Source organism: Strigops habroptila, chromosome 1, assembly GCF_004027225.2.
Source record: "Strigops habroptila isolate Jane chromosome 1, bStrHab1.2.pri, whole genome shotgun sequence".
Taxonomy (NCBI): domain Eukaryota; kingdom Metazoa; phylum Chordata; class Aves; order Psittaciformes; family Psittacidae; genus Strigops; species Strigops habroptila.
The window spans coordinates 122,815,327-122,836,195 of NC_044277.2; positions in this window are offsets into that span (position 1 = coordinate 122,815,327).

Genomic DNA, 20,869 nt, shown 5'->3' on the forward strand with positions numbered 1-20,869 from the left:
AGATTCCTTCTCTGATGTTCCGGGATGAACACTGTAAGATTTTTTTAGCTTTTTTTTTTTTTTTTGGTCAGCTATCCCATTCACTTTACAGTCTTGCCAACATGTAGACAATTTCAAAACCACTGTAGATACAGTCCTGTCATAGTTCATACTTTGATTCAGAATGATAATGTACTGATACCATGCTGCAGTGCAATGTCAAAATACCACCCCTGGATAACTGACTAGATTTCTTTTCCGTATCAGAGAAGCATGCCTAATTCAGATACAAATTCCTTTGTTGTTGACATCTACCTTTAGAGAAACGAACTCTACCCAAGTCAGCAAATCAGCAAATGTGCTGAGTATATGTAGGAAAACACAGGACAGGGAGGGATCAACAGGTTCAGCAAGCACAGTTTCCAAAACATAAACTGCAGTGTAATAGATGTCTATTCCAGGAACATCTGCAGAACACCCACTCCACATGACCTTGCAAAGGAAAGCATGTCCTATTGAATTTTCAGGGGGTTTTGGCTGCAGTATCTCTGCTGAAAATAACTTTCAGCATGTCAAAAGCAATATTGCTGACAAATATATGTGTGACAGTCTTAAAAAATAGATAAAGTTAATTACTCAGGTTTTTTCATTGATGAAAAATTTTCCGTATTCACCTTGTGAGGCTTTCAAACAGCAGTTGTATCTGCATTGTAATTCTCTTATACCAACTATGATACTGAAAGAAGACTCCATAGTATTTTGGGACTTCTTTACTGCAATGTTGCTGGATCCATCTTCAGCAGTTTCTTCTTCTGTTATGTTACGCAGTTTCACAAAAGCTGCAGGTCTCACAAAAGCTGCATAAGTCTCACTGTAATAACATGTTGCAGGTAATTGTTGGTTTCTTGGAATGCATTTGCCTCTACTTCAAGCCATAATTAAAGGAATCACATAAACTTTGGAACAGTCTTTGGAAATCTGAAAATAGGAGTTTAATTTACAAATGTTAGGGTGGAATAGGAAATGAGTGAGCCAAAATCAGCACGCTACCATGCTCATTTGCAATACTTCGAACAAGGCATGCCCTTTTTTTGGCCACCAAGACTTATCCAAGGCATCTTGTATACATATTATGTAGAGTGAACAACAGCAAGTCATCTCCAAAAATAGCAGAGTACATTTATTATCAAGACAGGAAGATATTGCTTGAAACTAAACAAAACGCTACCTTCAAAGAGAGAATATTGCCATGGGGAAAACAAATTATTAGAGACAAGGCCTCTTCTTACACCTGTTCAACAGAGTTGCTCACAGGTGCTAAAGTCCACACTTAAAAGCAGGCTCTGTGTTTTGGGGTGGTTTGTTTTAAACAAGTGGGCACCTTCAGGGCTGTGATAAGATTATGTGAAAGGATAAGGTTTCTGTTGTACTTTCTGTTTCTATGCCTCCTTTGCGTTAAGTGGCTGATTTTTGGACAGAAGAGTCTCAAAACTTTGCTAATAGACCCTTGGCTAAACCCAGGTTATAGTTTATCTATCAGGTGTACTTATTTGTATCTCACTGCTTCTGTAGCTTTGCCAGCAATGCTTATTCCAGGATATAGGTCTGATATGATCAGTAAGGTCAGTTTCAGCAAATATTCTTCATCAGAGAGTGCAGTTGCATACATTAATTACACTGAAATAAGTTTGTGTTCCACTAGCCACTCAGTTACCAACATGATCACAGAAGTGCACTCCACAATTTTCTTTAACAGAAAAAACATTTACCTTTTCTCTCTTTCTCCGAAATTCCTAAGACATGCTCTATGAATATTTCCCCTTACTAAGTGCTGGGTTATATTCAGTTCAGAGAAAATGTTGGCAACAATCAGTTTTACAGCATCGTCTCTACAGATCTGGGAAGCTTCAGTATGAGATTAGTTGTCATGACAAGGTAGGCCTGGAAAGATGAAACATACAAATAGCCTGGATTATATTCATTCGGACTTTTTAGAGGGTTGGGGTTTTTTTAAGTTTTAGTGTCCACATGAAATTTTTCTGAATTCTCAGGGAAAAAAAAAGCATATCCTTCTTAATGAAGAATGAAGAAAAGTACTTACCTAGATTTTCTCTCTCTCTCATCTTTCACCTCTTTCTCACTGCTTACTAGCCCATTTCTTCTTTCCTGCTGCTCTTTCATTTATATAGTTGGAGAACACCTTTTACCAGTTTTTTTAGGGTCTAAAAAAGTAATTTTCTAGCTCATTTTCTCTTTCCCCTCCTACTCCACTGCTCTCACGTCTTTGAGGTCATCTTTGAGGTTCAAATTAGAATCTCTGTGACATCATGATTTCTCCAGATCTCTCCCTTGCAGTTTTAAACAAAGTTCTCTAACTTAAAGATTCTTTAGAAATCTCTCAGAGATTTTTTTTTTTTTCCAATATATGGAAGACCAAGTATTCATTTTTATCCATTCCACTTCCCTTCACCTTCTTTACAGAGCAAATGTTGATTTTGTATAACTTCTCTATAATTAATTTCATTTTAACTATCCACACAGTCCCTTACCAGTACCTAGGAAGAGAGATCTTCTCTTGTGTATCAGACATCTCTCATACTGTGAACAATCTCTCCCCACATCTTTCTGTAAAAACATTTTTGCTCAGAAATTTAGGGGGTCCTTTGTAATAGAAACATGCACAGAGTAAGAAAATTTCTATCATTTTGTCTCAACATCTTGATTTTCTTTCCCCTTATTTCCTTATTTTCTGTACCCTGTGACAGGAGGGAAGATTAATGGCTGTCTACCAGCTGGTTCCCTGGTCTTCCATTTCCTTCTGAAAAGGGGTGACTGAACAGAGAAAACCAAGAATTTGGGGTGCTGAATTCCAACACCTAAGTCTTTCTTTTGACCTCGAGCAAGAATTTGTGTCTGCGTATCCCACATCACAGCTAAATGTCCAACTCCACAGAATTAGTTTGGAGTGTACATCTATTCTTGTAGCATCTTTTTCCCTTTCTCCCCCTCCCAACTTTTGCCCTGCACACTTTGAACCATAATTTCCAGGATTCTTCAGTAACATTGAAAGAGGGAAAAAACAACTCAACTTGTCAAATATCCTCGCTTGACAGGCCTAAAGACTGAAACCCCCTGATTCCTCAGGACTGGAAAAGCAGTCGCCACACCCTGCATGCCTCATTCCTGACAGGAAAATCTCACCTCTGGAAAAGAGTGGGTAACCTAGAGTAATCAATTTCTGAAATGGTGTTAGGACTGATGGTTCTGTTGGCAAATGGCCACTGTTACTTGTGGTTTTCATGTCTGTCCCTGAGGAGCTGGTTAACTCTGCTCAGACATAGGAATCTGGGTAATCATTTGCTTATATGATTACCAATACCTGATTACAAAGGTGAGGGTGATACCATCAAGGTAATTCACATGAAGCTGTTCGCAACATGTTTTTTATTTACTCAGAACATGTTCAGTTTCCTTTGGGAAAGGTCAAAGCATGAAGAATAGGGGAATAAATGAGCATTATGCTAATAAACTTCCTGGGGCCATCATTTATATTAATTACACGCTTACTCTGTCTCCTTTGGGTATGCTGACAGAAATACATGAATTTCACAGGGAATTTCACCTCTATAGTTAACAACAGAGATGCCATGTGAGAAGAAGGACTGGAAGAAAAAGTCACTGTAGTACGATACTGTAAGAGTCTGTGTAGGAAGAATTCTTCCTGTTCCTAATTCTTCAGTGGCTTCTGCAGTCTGTTATCAGGGCATGCAGAAATTAATCTTGCCTTGCACCTTCATGAAGCCCCTGGGCTGCACCATTCGTGATCCCCACTTTCAGTCACACAGATTTCTTCTTGCATCCCTACTTTGCTGCAAATCTGACTACAGCTCATTTGTCTGAAATAGGGACTGAGCACCCAAAATGCTGCCCCTGTTCATACATTAACCTCATCTCTGCCTGAAGGGTTAATGCTTCATGCTCTACTCACAGAAGTAGCTTTACTGAGTTCAGCGGAGCTATTCATGGGAGAGAGGACTCCAATACTCTGCCAGGTAGAAAGACATCTGGAGTCGGTCCCATGTGATCAGTGTTAATTTTCTTCCCCTTGTTTTCAGGCCTCTCACACTGTCATACCTTTCACATCTCCCATTTGGGTTCTTTCACTTGTTTTGTGCTCTTTGTCAGCAAATTAAGAGAAATGTTGAGGAAACAGGCTCTTATAAACCTTTTTCCCAGTGCTATTGCAGTCTGTGTTTATTTTTCTGCTGCATCTGCACCTGGCCTCAAGCAAAATCTCTTCAGCCCCAGATGGTCAATATTTAGTGGTGTTCACAGCAGGAAGCAATAGTTTGAGAGATGACCCATTGGTCCCATCACTGTTTCTGGATAAAATTGAGAACTGCCAAAAGAAAATATTAGGGGAGGAAAATGAAATAATATCATAAGCAGCTCCAAAGTTCAAATAAAAAAAGGAAGTTGGGGATTATTAAATGGAGAGCACTGACTGAGGTATACATCTTAAACTAAATATATACATATATATGGAGATCCGAAGGCCAAAATAAATCATAGGCTAATTCCTCTTAGCAATGCTTTAGTGACTTGTGTTAAGGCAGAAAACCTATTTGTTCCTCTAACAGAAATGTCAGGCAAAATCCCCGTATGATTTTCCCATAATCCTTGAGGAGCCACAGAAAATGGTCATCTGTGCTAAGGCAGCCCTCACAGGTCGTCCCTGTGTACTCTATGGGTTGCTGCAGGCACAGGCCATAGCTCCATTCCTTTTTCACTCTCTAGGGCTCCTGCCAGTGAAATGGCAGGAATGGGATGTCTGCATATGAACTCCTATTTTCTTATCATAGCTTTATGATGCTATAAAGTACAGGAAAATGAATTATTCCATAATAAAACTATGCTGGGGACCAATACATTTCAGTTGCAGAGTTAGACCTGTATTTATTTGTTCCTGATTAAAGTTCTGCAATCATTTCAGGCAGCAGATGCTTTAGAGGTATAGAGCTGTCATAGCTATAATACTTGTATTTCCACATGTGCAACACTTCATTTTGTGTAAGCCTCATCCAAGTGTTAATTAACCCTTACAATAGCTTTGTGCTTAGCTAGTTGCTTGCCTGACCACAGACCCTTGCAGAATAAGGGACTTAGTGTCTGGTCAAGTCCACAGGGTACTCCGATGGCAGAATACAACCACTGCTAACACCAGTCAATGTATTAGTCTTTCCAGTTTTGCACTGGTTTTCAACTTTTAGACCTAAGAGCATTGAAAATGGTGCACAAATACCACCTCTCTTTTTACAAACAAAGTGGAGCATCACAGGCTTGCAAGCATAGCACCCTCAAGAGTGGAAAGCAGTACAAACGCTGTGTGTGAAAATATAAAGTGAGACCGCTTCCTTATGGTCTTTGGAGGTACCAGCAACACTGTCTATTAATTTAGCAAATGTCACCCTGTTTGTGGTCATGAAATGTGATTAGTGAATGTTTCTGTATGATGCCATTTATCTTTAAAATCAGCTGAGACAAGTGGGTTCTCATATTTTTGACTGCAGCTGATTCTGACTTTACAGCAGATTAGATTTCCTGCTACAGACAGTTGGAGATGGAATGAAAAAAATTTGGACTTTAGCAGAATAATAAGGATGAAGTTTTCAGACCTTTGCATCACAAGTTATGTTAGGCAGAAGGAGGTCCTATGAGGGGTTTGGAGTAGTTAGGAAAGGAGGACCCAGGCATTATTTAGCTGGCTATGATCACAGCATTCAAGGCATAAATTGGCAGGAGCTACTAGGAGGAGATTGAAACAGCCTGGCCCACAGGCCGTCCTATACTGATGGCTGCAGGAGGAAAATGGCTACGCACAGACAACAGATCTGTCAGTGGAAGAAGTTGAAAAAAAAAGATAGTTCTTCATTCATAATCTGATTCCTCTAATCCTCTGCAGAGGTTTGGCTTTAATTCCAAGTCATAGCCCTTTATTTTACAATGCCAATATAATGTTCTAGCTGTTGGGGCTTTTTTTAAGTAAGAAAGAAGCTAGAATTTTCCAGTGACAACTATGGGTAAAAAAAAAAAAAAAAAAAAAAAGGGCAGAACAAACATAAAGCTATTTGAAGTCTCCCAGGTAGTGCAGGGAACTGTGTTGGGAGGTATTACAGAAACGATAATTGGAATTGCCTTCAGAAGGGAAATGGGGGGAGAATTTTCTTGCTTGCGTATTCATAAGGCTTAAAAAGTGGGGGGTTTTGATTGGATTTAAAGTTGTGTTTGATTGGCTTAGAAACTGTAAAGGAAAAAAAAAAAGTAGAAATTCCATCCTGCTTTAATCACTGCCCACTCCAAGCTTCCCTAATGACTTCCAGATGCATTCTTTTTATGCTATTGTTTTGGCACAGTTTCCAGACAACTTTTGGGTCTGTTAACATAAGAAAAAAAAGAGAAAGAAAAGAAAAGAAAAAATGAAAAACCTTACTCTGCCTTCTCTCTCTGCTAACAGAAAACAGATTTCACTCTGGTTATATAAATGTGTGATGAGCTGGAAAAATAAAATGCCTGTTGCTGTCTCTCTTCAATCTCCAAGAAACCTTCTGATACAAAGCAAAGGAAAAATATTCACTTAAATTCCTTGTAGGGAAAGAGGTGAAAGCAGATTCTGAAGAATCTATTGATATTTATGTAAAATAGCATGAAGTTGAATATAAACCAAAAACCATTTACTCTACAAACCTAAAACTCTCCACCACAAAATAATTTTCATGCTGCTGTATGTGTAACTGACATGTTGAGCCATCTAAAGCAAATCATCGTGCTTCTTAATGCCTCAGTTTCCCCCTGCGTGAAATGGAGACAATGGTGCTCAGTCACAGTATGAAAAGCTTCCATGAGCTTCGGATGAAAAGCACTTTGCAGGGTAGGGTCAAAACAGCTTCTGATGCACATAGGGAATGACAGAATAATTGTGTTTGCTAATCTGGGGAGCAAAAGAGCAATCCTCTCTGCAGTGGTGCATTTGATGCCCATACAAAGCTGCCGTGTATTGTATTTGTAGGTTACTCTAATTCCTTCTGAACAAAATAACGTATTAGTCCTAAGAACTGCTGTCTTTGAAAGCCAGCAAACCACTGAGACCTTCCTCCTCCTTAGGCACCCTGCCAGCCCTACCTTTTCAGAGGATAAAATTCAGACCCATTCAAGCTGCATTTCTTCTATATCTTTTGAGGGAGCCCTACCATTCCTCTATTCAGACTTTCTTTCTTCCCCTAACATTGATTTCCATATCAAAATTTCTACCTCCATGGTTCCTGTGTCTTCCAGCCTTCCAGTCCATGACAAGGGGAGAAAAGTTGGTGTTACACCCTGTGAAGAAGATGCCCTTCTGTAAGTCCTAGACTGCCTCAAGAAGTCTGGCTTTCCAATGCTGGCACCTTCTGCACCAACAGAAGTTCATTGGCTATCCCCTGGCCAAAAACCCCACGGAATTTCTGATAACATCAGTAAAGATGTTAAACTACTTTTCTCTTAAACATATGAAGGTTTCAACTCTTTGTGTTGTTCACTAGTTCACCCCAGCGCAGCCTGTGCCCCCCATCTATCCTTTTATATTGCTGCCAGAAATATTCCTGATAGTGAAGTTTTGCCTATGGGTGACAAGCTGGTACTACCAAGCATCAGGAAGGACCATGGTTAGAAAACGTAGCACACACATCAAGTGGCTGCTTCACAATCTTCCGAGAAAGGTGTTTTTTTACTGTCTTGCCATGGACTGAGCATATAATTGGTATGGACACATGAGAGAAGAGGCCTTCTAGGACAAGCTTTGGGAGACTCTGCTGCTTACAAACCATGCATTAACATTTGGGTTTCCCTAGCCATGAGGTATCTATAGATACTGGGAGCCAGTCACAGTATGGAGAATCCAACATTTGAGTTGGTCACTTTGTCTCCCTCATAATATTTGGAGAAATAGTCAAAAACATCATTGCAGTCAAAGGCAAAATTAATTGTGTCCTGAAACTGTCCACAGACAATAAAGGGCAGTCAAATGCAAACATTTATGTCTTAGGTGTCTGAGATGGTTCTATCCCCATAAGGTTACCTATAATACAAATTCAATTATACATTAAAAAAAGAATTTTTGTATTTTCTTCACTCTAACCTGAAAAAGAAGGAAATGCAAATTATGGCCATGGAAGAAACTTAGGTTTCTTCTTGCTATTACAATGCTAATATTTCTGGCCTTTTAAATAAATCGATTTTATGATTTTACTAATAACTATATATATACTAATAACTATATAACCTAGTATTCCAAGTAGACAGTTACCTTGCCAAGAAAGAAAAATAAATGTGAGCTGGTAGTGTGGGTGCAAGAACAAGCAGACCTTGCTGAAAGTTTATAAGGCAGTCAGCTCCCCTTTGCTTTCTTAGGCCAACTGGAAGATTTTAGCTAAGAAGGCATCAGGCTTCATCTGTATGTATGTATAGACAGGTAGGTATTTTGGAGGAAGGCACCATCACAGATAACTAATAGCAACACTGTCATCCTCTATCGTTTTGTGCGAGTGGGTCCTTGCTTGAGTAGCAAAGTAGATTTCACTTTGACCAGAAAAGATCATAGAATCATAGAATAGTTTGGGTTGGAAAGGACCTTTAAAGGACACCCAGTCCAACTCCCCTGCAATGTGCAGGGACATCTTCAGCTAGATCAGGTTGCCCAGAACCACATCCAGCCTGCCCTTGAATGTCTCCAGGGATGGGGCACTTACCACCTCTCTAGTCAACCTGTGCCAGTGTTTTACCACCCTCATTGTAAAAAATTTCTTCTTACATATAGTCTAAATCTACCTTCTTTTAATTTGAAACCACTACTCCTTGTCCTATTGAAACAGGACCTGCTAAAAAGTTTGTCCCCATCTTTAAGTCCACTTTATATATTGAAAGGCCACAATAAGGTCTCCCCTGAGCCTTCTCTTCTCCAGACCGAACAAGTCCAACTCTCTCAGCCTTTCCTCATAGGAGAGGTGTTCCAATCCTCTGACCTCTGGACCTTTTCCTTCACTGAGGGCACCAGAACAGTACACAGTACTCGAAGTGAGGTCTCACAAGAGCAGAGTCGAGGGGCAGGATCACCTCCTTCAACCTGCTGGTCACTCTCCTTTTGATGCAGCCCAGGACACGGTTGGCTTTCTGGGCTCCAAGCGCACACTACCGGCTCATGTTCAGCTTTTCATCCACCGATACCCCCAAGATGTCATCCTCAAAGTTGCTCTCAATCCCTTCATCCCCCAGCCTGTACTGATACAAGGAGTTGCCCTGACCCAGGTGCAGGACCCTGCACTTGACTTTGTTGAACCCCATGAGGTTCACATGGGCCTGTCAACCTCATGATTCACAGAGGTTCATCATTGTAGAGATACATCACTACCCTAAGACTAACTCCTTTCCGTTTCAGGGATACTTTAATTCAGCACACTGACAAAGTGCAAACCAAAGACAAATAATTGTCAGCAGGACAATAAAGTCAATTAGAAGGAAAGCAATTTTTATTTAGTTCTTCTGCTTGGTTGTTTAATAGGTTTATTCTAGACATATGAGATCGATGACAGTTCTTTATTAAATAAAATCTTTACTAATAAAGCAACATTAAAATCACTTGGATTTCACTGCCATGAGAGTATACAACACGGTACAGGAACTTTACAAATTCTAATCTGTAAGAAAAAATATTTCCTTTCTCTGTGACTGGCAGCACTAATCTGGATTTGAAAGGAAATCTAGGTGATAGACACAGATCTCTCTTGAGGAAGTGGTTTAATAATTCTTGAAACCAGGTAGAATATACTCTTTCTCATGTTCAAATTGTATGACTTCAAACCTGTATTTTATCATCTCTTAAAATACCTCAACATATCTGCAGTGGCAATGATTTCTTTGCCCTTATTAGAAATATAAATGAGGATGCATCTTCAGACTCATAATGAAGACAACATGTCCATGTCTATACTGGTACACCAGACATGCCCGGAAGTGTTCTGTGCCCAGAGGCGAGTACTCAGGTACTGGCACACATCTAGGCCAGCAAGCCCTTTCTCACTGCTAGGCTGCATACAAAGATAATTTGAGGGCTGGAATAGGCACAGTACCACAGAATTGTTTGGCAGGCTATGAACTGGCATGGGCCAAAAGCAGCCCGGGGACCATTCTGACAGTATAGATCATTTATAGTGCCCAGGAAGGCCCTCAGGCACTGTTTAATTTAGCACTATAGCCATAGCCAGCTTGGCCTGGACATAAAGAGGGATGTAGGAATTTTGCTCATGTCCAAAGCAACACTTGGCAGAAAAGTTTCAGACAGCTTTGAAGCAAAATCAGAGGTTTTATATCAGAATATGCATACCATATCCTTTGATGTGCAAAAGTAACAAATCACTTCGGACAGGTGGTTCTGAAAGTCACTGTTCTTTGCCAGATTTTTTAGTCCTTGATCACCAACATTGCTATTGTCATGAAAAGGTCCCAGCTCCTGACAAGATTTTGCAAAGCTGGGCTCTTCAGGCAGACATTGAAATTAGATTTTTAACAGCAGGCCCAAGAAACTGAGTCTATTAAATATGTTAGAAACACAGGGCTGAGAAGTCAAGAAGTCAGCTTAATCTATCTCTAAGCAAGGGTAAATATTTCCAGACAAGTTCTGACATATAGTTGATATATTTTTAAAACTTCTAAGGAAATTATTTCTGCCATCTGTTTCAAAAGTGTCAGTAGGTGAGTAGCATTACTAGACAGTTTTCTCTAACAGCTAATCCAAATCTTTTGGCCTTTAAAGAATAAAAAAAATCACCTGTTTTCCCCAAATGAAATGTAAGCGACCTTTCACATGCTGGAAAAATATGGATTATATGCCCATTCAATCTTCATTTCCTCAAAGCTGACATGTTAAACCTCTTATCTAACTTGTTGAATACCTGCTGCTCACTTGTTTCCTTTCACTCTCTTTTGGTCCCTTCAATTTGTCCCCCATGCATCCCAAGAGTTAAAAAAGCTGAGACTTCATCTGTGTTGAAAAATGCAATGTAACTGCTTATGTACGATGTTCTTATTAACATACTTCTAAATGACAGAGGCAATGCTGGAAAAAGGCTGTACCATTGATACACATTCAGTTTAGCCTTCTCCATGTTCTCCAGATCCTTCTCTGGAGTGCTATCAATCACCCACCTATTCATTGTCTATTTATGCATCTGTTTCTTTTCCCTCCTAAACTTACTTTACTTGAGTTTGTTTTTATTGAAATCCACTGTTATTTTGCTCCCTTTCTCCAGCTTTTCAAGGTCATTCTGAATCCTAATCCAAAAGTCTTTCACCCTCTGTCCTCCCCCCTGTGGTGTCACGCACAGATGTTTCAGTGTTCTGTTTAAATAAGCCCTGAGAATACTGGGTGGAGCACAACTCACATATAGCTCTTCAGACAATAATGAAATGCCCTGAATCAAACATTTATAATGAAAGATATTTGATGATATTTTCTAAGGCTGTCCCACTGAAACACTTTTTATCATAATCTAATATCTAAAACGTGTCTCCAGCTGCTGTTTTTATTCATTCATTACTAATTCTTCCTTCAGTGATTTCTCATGAACAAGTGATTCCCCCTCCCTGAAACCATAAGAATTAAGTGCAGTGATGCAGCGCAGGCTAGAGCTGTAATGTAGATGAGAGCTTCTGATATCACAGCAGGAAACAGGGAATGCCCCCAATGGCTTAGTCATGAGGGAGACTAATTCATTTCGTCCCCTATTTTGTGTAGATGTTCTTGCAAAATTCTTCTTAATGTCTTAGCATTTTGTTCATTTGCCCTTTCCTTGGGAAAGGCCTAATGAGAAATCTCATCAGAGACAAAAAAGGTAACGGCCCTGGGAGATGAATTACCTTTTCACTCACAGCTGACCTGATACAGTGCTTGAAACTCCACAGTTTCAAGCAGGAAGTTGAATTAACTGACTTCCAAAGACCCCAATCAGCAAACATTTCTATGATTCTGTGAAGTGGGCACTTGCTGCTGATGGAAAGAGTTTTTCAATATCTTTCATCTTTTTTTTTTTTTTTTTAAATTAAGGTCTTGCAAATCAGAAAATTTCTCTGAAGATTATTTGGTTTTACTTTGATGTTAGGTATTTGTGAACCTTTCAGTAATGTTTTTACTTAAGAATTAAATAAAATTGTCGTTCATCACACACATACCCCATGTATTATACCAAATACTGAAAGATTTTAGTAACGAAGGGGTGGTTAGCAACAAAAAAGATTTTTATTAAAAGCTTTTTTTTTTACTTTTTAAGTAAAAAGAGGGGTTTCAGTAAAAATGCTGATCACCAAAACAATCAAAAACAATTAAAAAGCAATATGAAAAAATTTCAAGCAATGTAAAATGGACGTTTACCAAACTTTGAAAAAGTAGAAAGGTTCTCAGCATTCTTGAATTCTTATTTTACCATTTCCCATTTTTCATTGGTGATCTCATATTGTCTAAAATCTCATTATTTTAAGGCATTTGTATTCAAAAGCATTAAAGATTCCTCCTTAACTTGCATGATCCTGATCTCTGGTGCATCTCTTCCTCAAGATCCAGGGGGCAGTTTAACAAAGGCTATTCCGAGATTTTGCCCAGGCTTTGTGCTTAGCCTGAATATGGTCTATCGTTTGTATTTTCCTGACACGTCATGAAGTGAAAAAAGCCAGCTTCTTCTAGCAGAGTTTCTCCATAAGATTCTTTTTATCTTACTCCGCACAGACTGTTTGAAGCCCTGCCTCTATCCGGCATGTGTTTTCCAGATTACTTTTTCACTCTTTTGTTGCACAGCTATGTGAATCAGCTCAGATTAAGTTAAAAAAATAATGCCACATACAAGGTTTATGTTGTGGCAAGGAGCAGGGAAACTTTAGGTGGGTGGGGAGAGCAGGGAAGTTTAGACATTTGCCATTCATTAAAACTGCTCTTCCTAGTGCTGCCAAGGAGACTATAGCTCATGCGCTGTGTGCTTTTCTAAAAGATATGTAAGAACCTTTACACTTAGCCGCAAATTGCTAGTGATTTACTTTGCTAGCTCAGTGACAAACTATATCCTGTTCAAGGTATAGAACTGAGAAGTGCCCTCTAGCTTTATGCTACTTTGCATTTTTCCATAAATATTGCTACTGCCCTAGCAGCGTTTTTACAACCAAGCACCTTTGTATTTAAGAATGGAAAGCTTCAGAGGTGGTAGAACAACTTACTTCTAACTCACAGTAGTAAAGCACAGACATAGACGGGAGGGGCAAAATATCCTTTTCCATGGTGAAAAGGAAAACGTTCACTTCTTGCTGCTCCAAACAAACCCAGGGGAAGTAGACATGCACTTGGAATGAACGTTGGCAAAATGAATGCTTGCTTATGGGTTAAAGATGCAAACGCTTTAATGGAGTGCAAGAAAACTTGCAGGTCAAAAAGCAAAGGATTCCCTTCCCCCCTGCTCTGCTTGAATATTTCTTCCAGGGATTTGAGAACTGCAGGATGACGTGGAAGTGGGTAATAAAACCCTGTGAGGCTCCGGGTGTTCCACAGCCTGGCCTCACTCACAGCAGCTCTAGACACTTAAAATTAAAAGTCCCAGGGACTGAGTCATCTTGCATCCCAGCTTCTCCCCTTTCAGAAGGGGCAGACAAAAGAAGCTGAAGATTTCCCTTGCAAATGTTTCCATCTTGCAAACTTTAGTCAAATCTTAACAGTAAATATTTTATGTTACTGAGGAACTGCAACAAAACAAATATAGCTCAGATCCTGAGATCTAACAATTCTCAGCCTCAATGTATCAGGCTGTGCCTCTACCAAACTTTTCCGTGGAAAAGAAAAAAAAGAAATGTCTTTGCTTTTATTCCAGACTGATCACTTTTCCCCTTATTTTTTTGTGCTGTGTGGCTCTTAATTTGGAATTGTTGACTCTCTTCTTGTCCTGACCCTCACCAGGGATATACAGCATGCATACCATATAATTAGGAAGCGGTTTAGGAAGCTGCCACGTCTGTAGGGCTGCAGCATACAAAAGGAGGCGGAGGTAACAAGAATACCTTCTACTTGACAAACTTGGAAATTCTGGTGCCACATCAGCAGGAGCATATCCCAGCACAGCGCTCTCCAGTCACTGCAGAAGTGAAATGCAGCACAGAAGTAATTCAAGGCACAAAGCTCTTCCCAAATGCCTGTTAATTTCTGCCCTTCTGCCCCTCACATCTCAGCCAGACTTGATAGGTGATATTACACAGTTCAAACCTCACTGTTTACCTCACTGTTTAAAACAAAGTACCTAATTCCATTTAGGAAACTAGGAATTCATTACTTCTGTATCCAAAAGCCTTGCAATCTGCTTCTCTGTGAATTGGGGAAGAACTGAGGCACAGAGAGACTGAGGGCTAATCAACACCATGCAGAACAATTCCACGTACAAATACCTGAGCTGAGTCAGGAGTCAAAGCCTAACAGACACACAGCAACCAATGTTGCTCTTACCCTAATGTGAAGGTTCAGGTTCCCATGGCTTCTGGTACTAGAATTAATTCAGGCATATCTGGATGATGTTTCAACTCCCATGTAGACATAAATGTCATTCTTAGCTGACTTTGGTAGCACTATGCTCACATTCTGAATACCCACCATACGAAAACTCAAGCTTTTTTTGTCTAGAGGTTTGGAGAGGGACTTTAAGCCATCTTTATGAGACACCTTACCTGGGTTTAGGCCCATTGAGTAGTTTTTAAATGGGCTGTGTCTAAAACCCTTCATTTATAAGCACTTACATGTATTTGCAGTTCTACGAACTATGAAGAGCTCTTCCAGGAACAATTCATCACTGCACTGGCAAGGCCAAACAGTGACTACCTGTATGGATGCTCTCCCTGTAGCAAAACCAGCACAAACCCAATTTGTTTGCTCATCTCTGAAAAGCAGCAAAGTACTAATTAGAGAAAACCTTTTATTCATGTGCCTTTTTACATGTATTTAACTGTATAGCTGGAATAAAATTGGTGCAGTGCTCTAATGTGGGGTAACTGTACTGTGATAAACACCTGTGGTTTAGGTTATTTGATACATAGCTAAAACTATACCATATTTTCTTCTAATACAGCTTGTGTTTGGCCCATAGTTTGGCCAAATGCTAACCATTAGGATTGCTGTTAGGGCAGCTGTGTGCCTGCCTCAGAAGCCTTTCTGGAAGAGTTTAATTAAGGTTGTTCAGTTGTTTCTTAGAGCCCAGCATGCCTGTTTTGAGCTCCCATATAGCACTTTGCTGCAGGTACTCTCAGAAGATAAAATAGTGGGTGTTCACGGCTCTATCTATCTCAGACATGATGGGTCTGAGGACAGAAGAACCTGCTGAAGTGCCTGCTGTAAAAAACATCCCTTGCTTTATCAGAGCTGGCATCATATGCTCGATTATTAAGAATTATTAAGATCCATACTTGGTCTGAGATGTCAAAACATGCAGAAAAGAACAGGAATATACAGAGACTTGAAAGTGATCATAAAATGCTTACGTTGGGAGCAATAAGGAGAAACTAATAAGAGAATTCAGAGAAAAATTAAAGAAATAAGCGAGGTTTTCCCAAAAGCCATGTTTTATGTACACAGGAATAAGTTGATATGGACATTTAAAAGCAAGCATTAATGTATCCAAGTACTATTTTTCAAATATTTTGGAAAAGTTCAAAGAAATCATAAAGACAACCACACAGATGAGCATTACATCACCTAGAAAGTAAATGCAATTATGGACTTTCCTCAGCTGGTTACTGATGTTCAGTCATCTCTTTTGCCTATTCTCAGTGCCTTATTGAATCTCCTGAACATAAGCTCCTGGTGTGGGGAACAGAGGCAGTATCCCATTTTCCAGGATGGAGGCAACTGAATAATTTACACATTATTTACTATATAAATTATGTGATTATGTGAAATCTTAAATGAAATGTGTGCACACCCCTCTGATGTCTAACCCCTGTGTACAGACATCCCTGTGTATGTGCTGAACACTGATGTGAACTTTACACCTGTACCTCTAATGTCTATTTTACAGTAAAAATCAAAGTGGCATGAAGTGACTGAAGTGTCATGGAAGGATAGCAGCTGGTTGCCATCCAACCGTTACATTAATACCCCTCCTCTGAAAGAGAACTTCAGGACTTAGATGCCATGCTGAGGAAGTATTTATTTTTCTGAAACAACATCTGTCTCTTTAATGAACTCCACAGGTTGCTATGTTGGTGGTTTCTAGTCTCTTATGTGGTTAGAGCTCTGAGTGGATAGCTTAAAAAGCCCATCATGTCAATGACTGGTTCATTCAGTCTGAACTGTTTTCATTGGACTTGGTGATACTGTGGGATCTGTATAACCCCACTACAGCCTCTCCTGAAGTAGGTGCTTAAAAGCACCTACAGTTCAGACCAGAAAAAGGGATGGTATGTTTGTGTACATAAAGTTTAGCACATGTAAACCACCATCTGACCAGTCTTTCTCAAACAGTTTAACCAAATGATAATATTTTTGTCCTTAATAAGGAAATAAAACATTATACTTTAAAATATTATACACCTAAATTAAAAGATTATTTTAAGGCTACAGAATCAAGCACCCAAATACAAAAAAAATTGCAAGAATTATAACTGTGGGGAAAATGTTCAAACAAACTGGTAAAAAGTATATCTTACTCTTTTCTTATCAGAAATGTATTTGGATACTTAACACATTTCTTAGCCAGATTGTTTTAGACTGGCTGTAATTTTCTATAGGAAACTGAAATTTTGATTCATTACTGCAATATCGCCTTAGACCATTTTTAGTGTTCCCGTCATAATAGCCCATTGTTAGCAATGCATTTGTTCATACTTCCTGCTTTTACCCACTGGAGATTTAAAAACATTGGGATACAAAAAAATCGTAGCTTTTTACTGCTTTCCAGCTTTTTACCTACACAGTGAGGAAGATAAAGGCCATTAATAATTGCACTGAGATAGCAGAGATCAAAGAACCAGGTTTTTGCTCCATCTCTGGTTCAATTTCGGCCAGTCAAATTGGTGAAAAGGTTCAGAGAGGCAGTTACTGGAAGATTTCATGCTGATAGTAATGCTGTGAATTAGAAGTTATGGAACTGGTTCAAGCCTATGCCAGATCTTGGCCTCCTAAGAGCAGCCTTAACTGGCACGTCAGGTGATTGAAGAAAAGGAAAAAAAAAAAAAAAAGAAAAGGAAAGACAAAAATAAGAATTAAAACCAAGCAACTTCAAGAGCAGCAAAAGAAAGGACGGCTGGTTTCCTCTGCCTCTGCTATATTACCTGCTGTCCAATAGCATGACTGTTCTATCAAGTGCTGCTTTTCCAGAGCAGGGTGTAGAAGCTCTAACTCAGGCCCTTCTCTTCCAACTCAGCATCCCATTTCATGAAATGTGTAAAAGTGTGCATTTCAAAGGCCTCTAACCCTCTCTCATCTGTAGTTAAAAATGGTCAGAAGTTGAAATATTATTAGGATGGGAGCAGAAGGACACTGCAATTGCTTAAGCCTTGTTAGTTTAAGAAACTGGATCAAAGAATTAAAGTGTTCAAGAGACAGTCTGCACCACATCCACCTTCTAGGTGCACTGAAATAGCAGCATACAGAGAAGTTTTTACATAAGCAGAAAAGCCTTTTGCTCTCCCTTCTGCTGATGCTCAGCGAATTTATTCTCCAGCACTGTACCCTGTTAACAGAGGGGGCCAAGCTAGAAGAGACTAGATTCAGCTATATTCAGGGTAAACAACTGGCTTCACTACAGCCCAGGATTTCAGCCCAGAAGCTTTACCACGGGCATGCAATAAAGTCCATGGAGTCCTCAGACTCCATAACCAAACAGGGATCAAAATGCCATGTTATCTCTGAAGTCATCTTTTAAAAACAAAGTTAAAGAAGTGTATCATGAGTTTCACAGAAGTTGTTCATAACTGTGAAGAGACTTGTGAGGAATGGTGGAATGAACTCCATTACCTTGAGTCCTGAATGACAGCACTGAGTGATTCTTTTACGGATGTTTAAATTCCTTTACTCATAGCATGCCACAAAATCTAGGGTTTGACTTTTACCTATAGTGCTTAACTTTATATCAGTTGAGGAACCAGCTGCTATTAGGAGGGAGAAAACACAGCTGATGGATTTATTTAAGTTCGTCCTGCAAAGGCATACTGTTTATTAACTACGAGGGAAGGTATTCATCCACCCATACTTGAGATGTAGTATGTATCCAACAGACAAGGACACGCTTTGATAACTTTCCCTGTGAGTTGTTTCTTTCCATTTCCATACAAAATAATTCCTAATTTCCAATTTCAGCAGAACTTCTACTCAGCCAAAATTCTAACTTATCTGCATATTTTGAACTTATTGCACAATTTATATGTAGGTTACCTGCCTGAAATATTACATCGATTATATTTAAAGCTATATGTTCCACTAGGCATAAGAGTTACTAGTGCATTAAAATAGCTTCTGATGTTCTGAAGAACATATCTTGCAGCATGACACACAACAGAAATGCAGTGATGATCTATGCCTGTAATGAATACTAAAGTAATGGAAATTAGTAAGATGCAGGTTATACAAAATCCTGAAAGTTCCTTGGGTATAGGGATGTTGTCTTGGAGTGTTCCTGTGTCTTTGAGGCCAAATTATCTTCCCGCTTTGCTGGGGCAGTGTTGTACCCAGACTTTTGAATACTCACTGCTGAATCAGATAGACTAGACACAAGCCATGTCCCAGTACCAGATGAAAATTTCTCTATCTATTCATCCATTTATTTCACCTGCTCCCAAGTATCCATACCATAAACTTCTTCAAGATATTTTTTGTAAAGCAATCAAAGAATTTCAGGAAATCAGATTTTAAATTATGCAAATACCCATCTTTTAGCTTGATTAAGTTGAAAACTAAACTAATGGCTTAACAATACAGCAGGTTTCCTAATTACTTTACAGCTGGTTCATATACAGCTGTAGACAGCTGCAGTCTACAAACACAACAGAAATATTTTACTCAATCACAGTATAAATTTTTATCAGTCCTTGTGACGGAAGTCCTAAATAGGACTGTTCAATAAATTCTGACAGTACTGCAGATATTTCAAATTGTCCGCTTAAATCACTAGGGACTTTGGCTAACCGGGGGACACATGTTCACATGAAATGCACAGAAGAGGAACACTACTTAATACAGTGAGTATCATCTGGCTGGGTAAGGGTTTGGCAGCAACCATGATCCTACAGCATGCCTCCGGCAGCAGGTAGTTTGCTTCCAGCCTCCTCCTTTGAAGACCCATTTTTGCTGTAAGGAGCCTATGACCATTCCAGTGAAACCAATGGACTTAGAAAACCAACCCCTTAAAGCTACCAATGAGTTATTTCTTCAGTTCTGAGAGGTCAGCTACTGAATACCATACTTAATAGGAGGAGAAAATGCTTTATCTCTGTTCTGATAGAGGTTTAAAATCTCTCTGGAGATTCAACAATATACAAAGTGAGATGCATCCTACCGTAAATAACTACAGTTGGGTTGGTAATGTGTGATACAGTCCTAATATAATTTATACTGCTTTTTGGATAAAGGCTTTTACAGTGGGTTTATCACTTGGTGACTTCAGTAAATGACTTCTAAAACAAAACCCCACAAAATCTCATGTGAGATCCATAGGGTTTAATTTCTCTGCCATGTGCCAAACCTGTTCTGCATTCTGCGTGAAGGAGAAGGGGATGGCATTTTCTAAAGAAAAGGCTGGAGTCAGGTGTAAAAGCCTTCTAGACCCAAAATACCACTTAAATACATATCCACCTTTTGGAATTGTGCAGCTGAGAAAAGCCTTGGACAGCTTCAGCTTCTGTGCTTGCCATCTGAGTTACATCTGCCATACAGCTGTCTACTATGGAATCCAGTATACGGCGACCTCTTCAAGCAAAGAAAGACACATAGGCAGATTTCAGCAAAAATTCACAGTGGGCCAGCCCCTGAAAGCTCTTATTCTGTCTGAATAAGAGCCATCAATCTAGACTTGCCTTTTAGAGTGTAAAATCTGCTTCAGTCCCTATTAATTCAGACCTTTCTGTCCCAACTCCTGGTCGTAGGGTCAAGAGCCCTGTTGTCCTCTCAGCACCTCCTCCTCTGGGCACAGTCCCAGTTGGCCAAGGGGGGTGGTCCCTGCACTCTTCTTGCACTGCTGGTGCCAGGGTCATTACTAGAGCTGGGACTCACTGATTTTCATGTTTGCCAAAAACACAAGCCCTAGACTGGAGGCAAAATAAGCTCAGAACCCTTGGAGGGAGGCAGAGTGGTCGCATTTGCTCTGCTCTCCTGCAGACACAGTTTGTCTAAGGAGGCCTGAACTTGGCTACTGCTGATATCATAGTTCACCCTTAAGCTGCCAGGCTAAAATGTTTTCTTACAGTTTCTAGCTTGATCTTTTTCACTCTAGGGCAAACTAGTAATAACAACAATAAAAGCAGCTTACATATTTTTCTTTCTCTCTAAGGCAGAGAAGTTAATAGCAGCATGAGCACTTGCAAATGAGAATGAAATCTTTTTGTTTAAAAAAAACCAAAACACTTTCAGAAAGCAAGCTAAACTAAGGCAGACTGCAACATGCTTATTCTTTCCATAGTGTTTTGTTTATACATTGAAGCATATCTCTCAGGCTATGACATTCAGTTGGCTACAATTTCTAGATTAATGAGAAAGGCCTTGAACAAACTCCATCTCTAACATGTGACTGCTGCTCTTACAGCTACAAAATGGAGGTGAGGGGGGTCCCATGTTTATATTTGCTTTTCACAG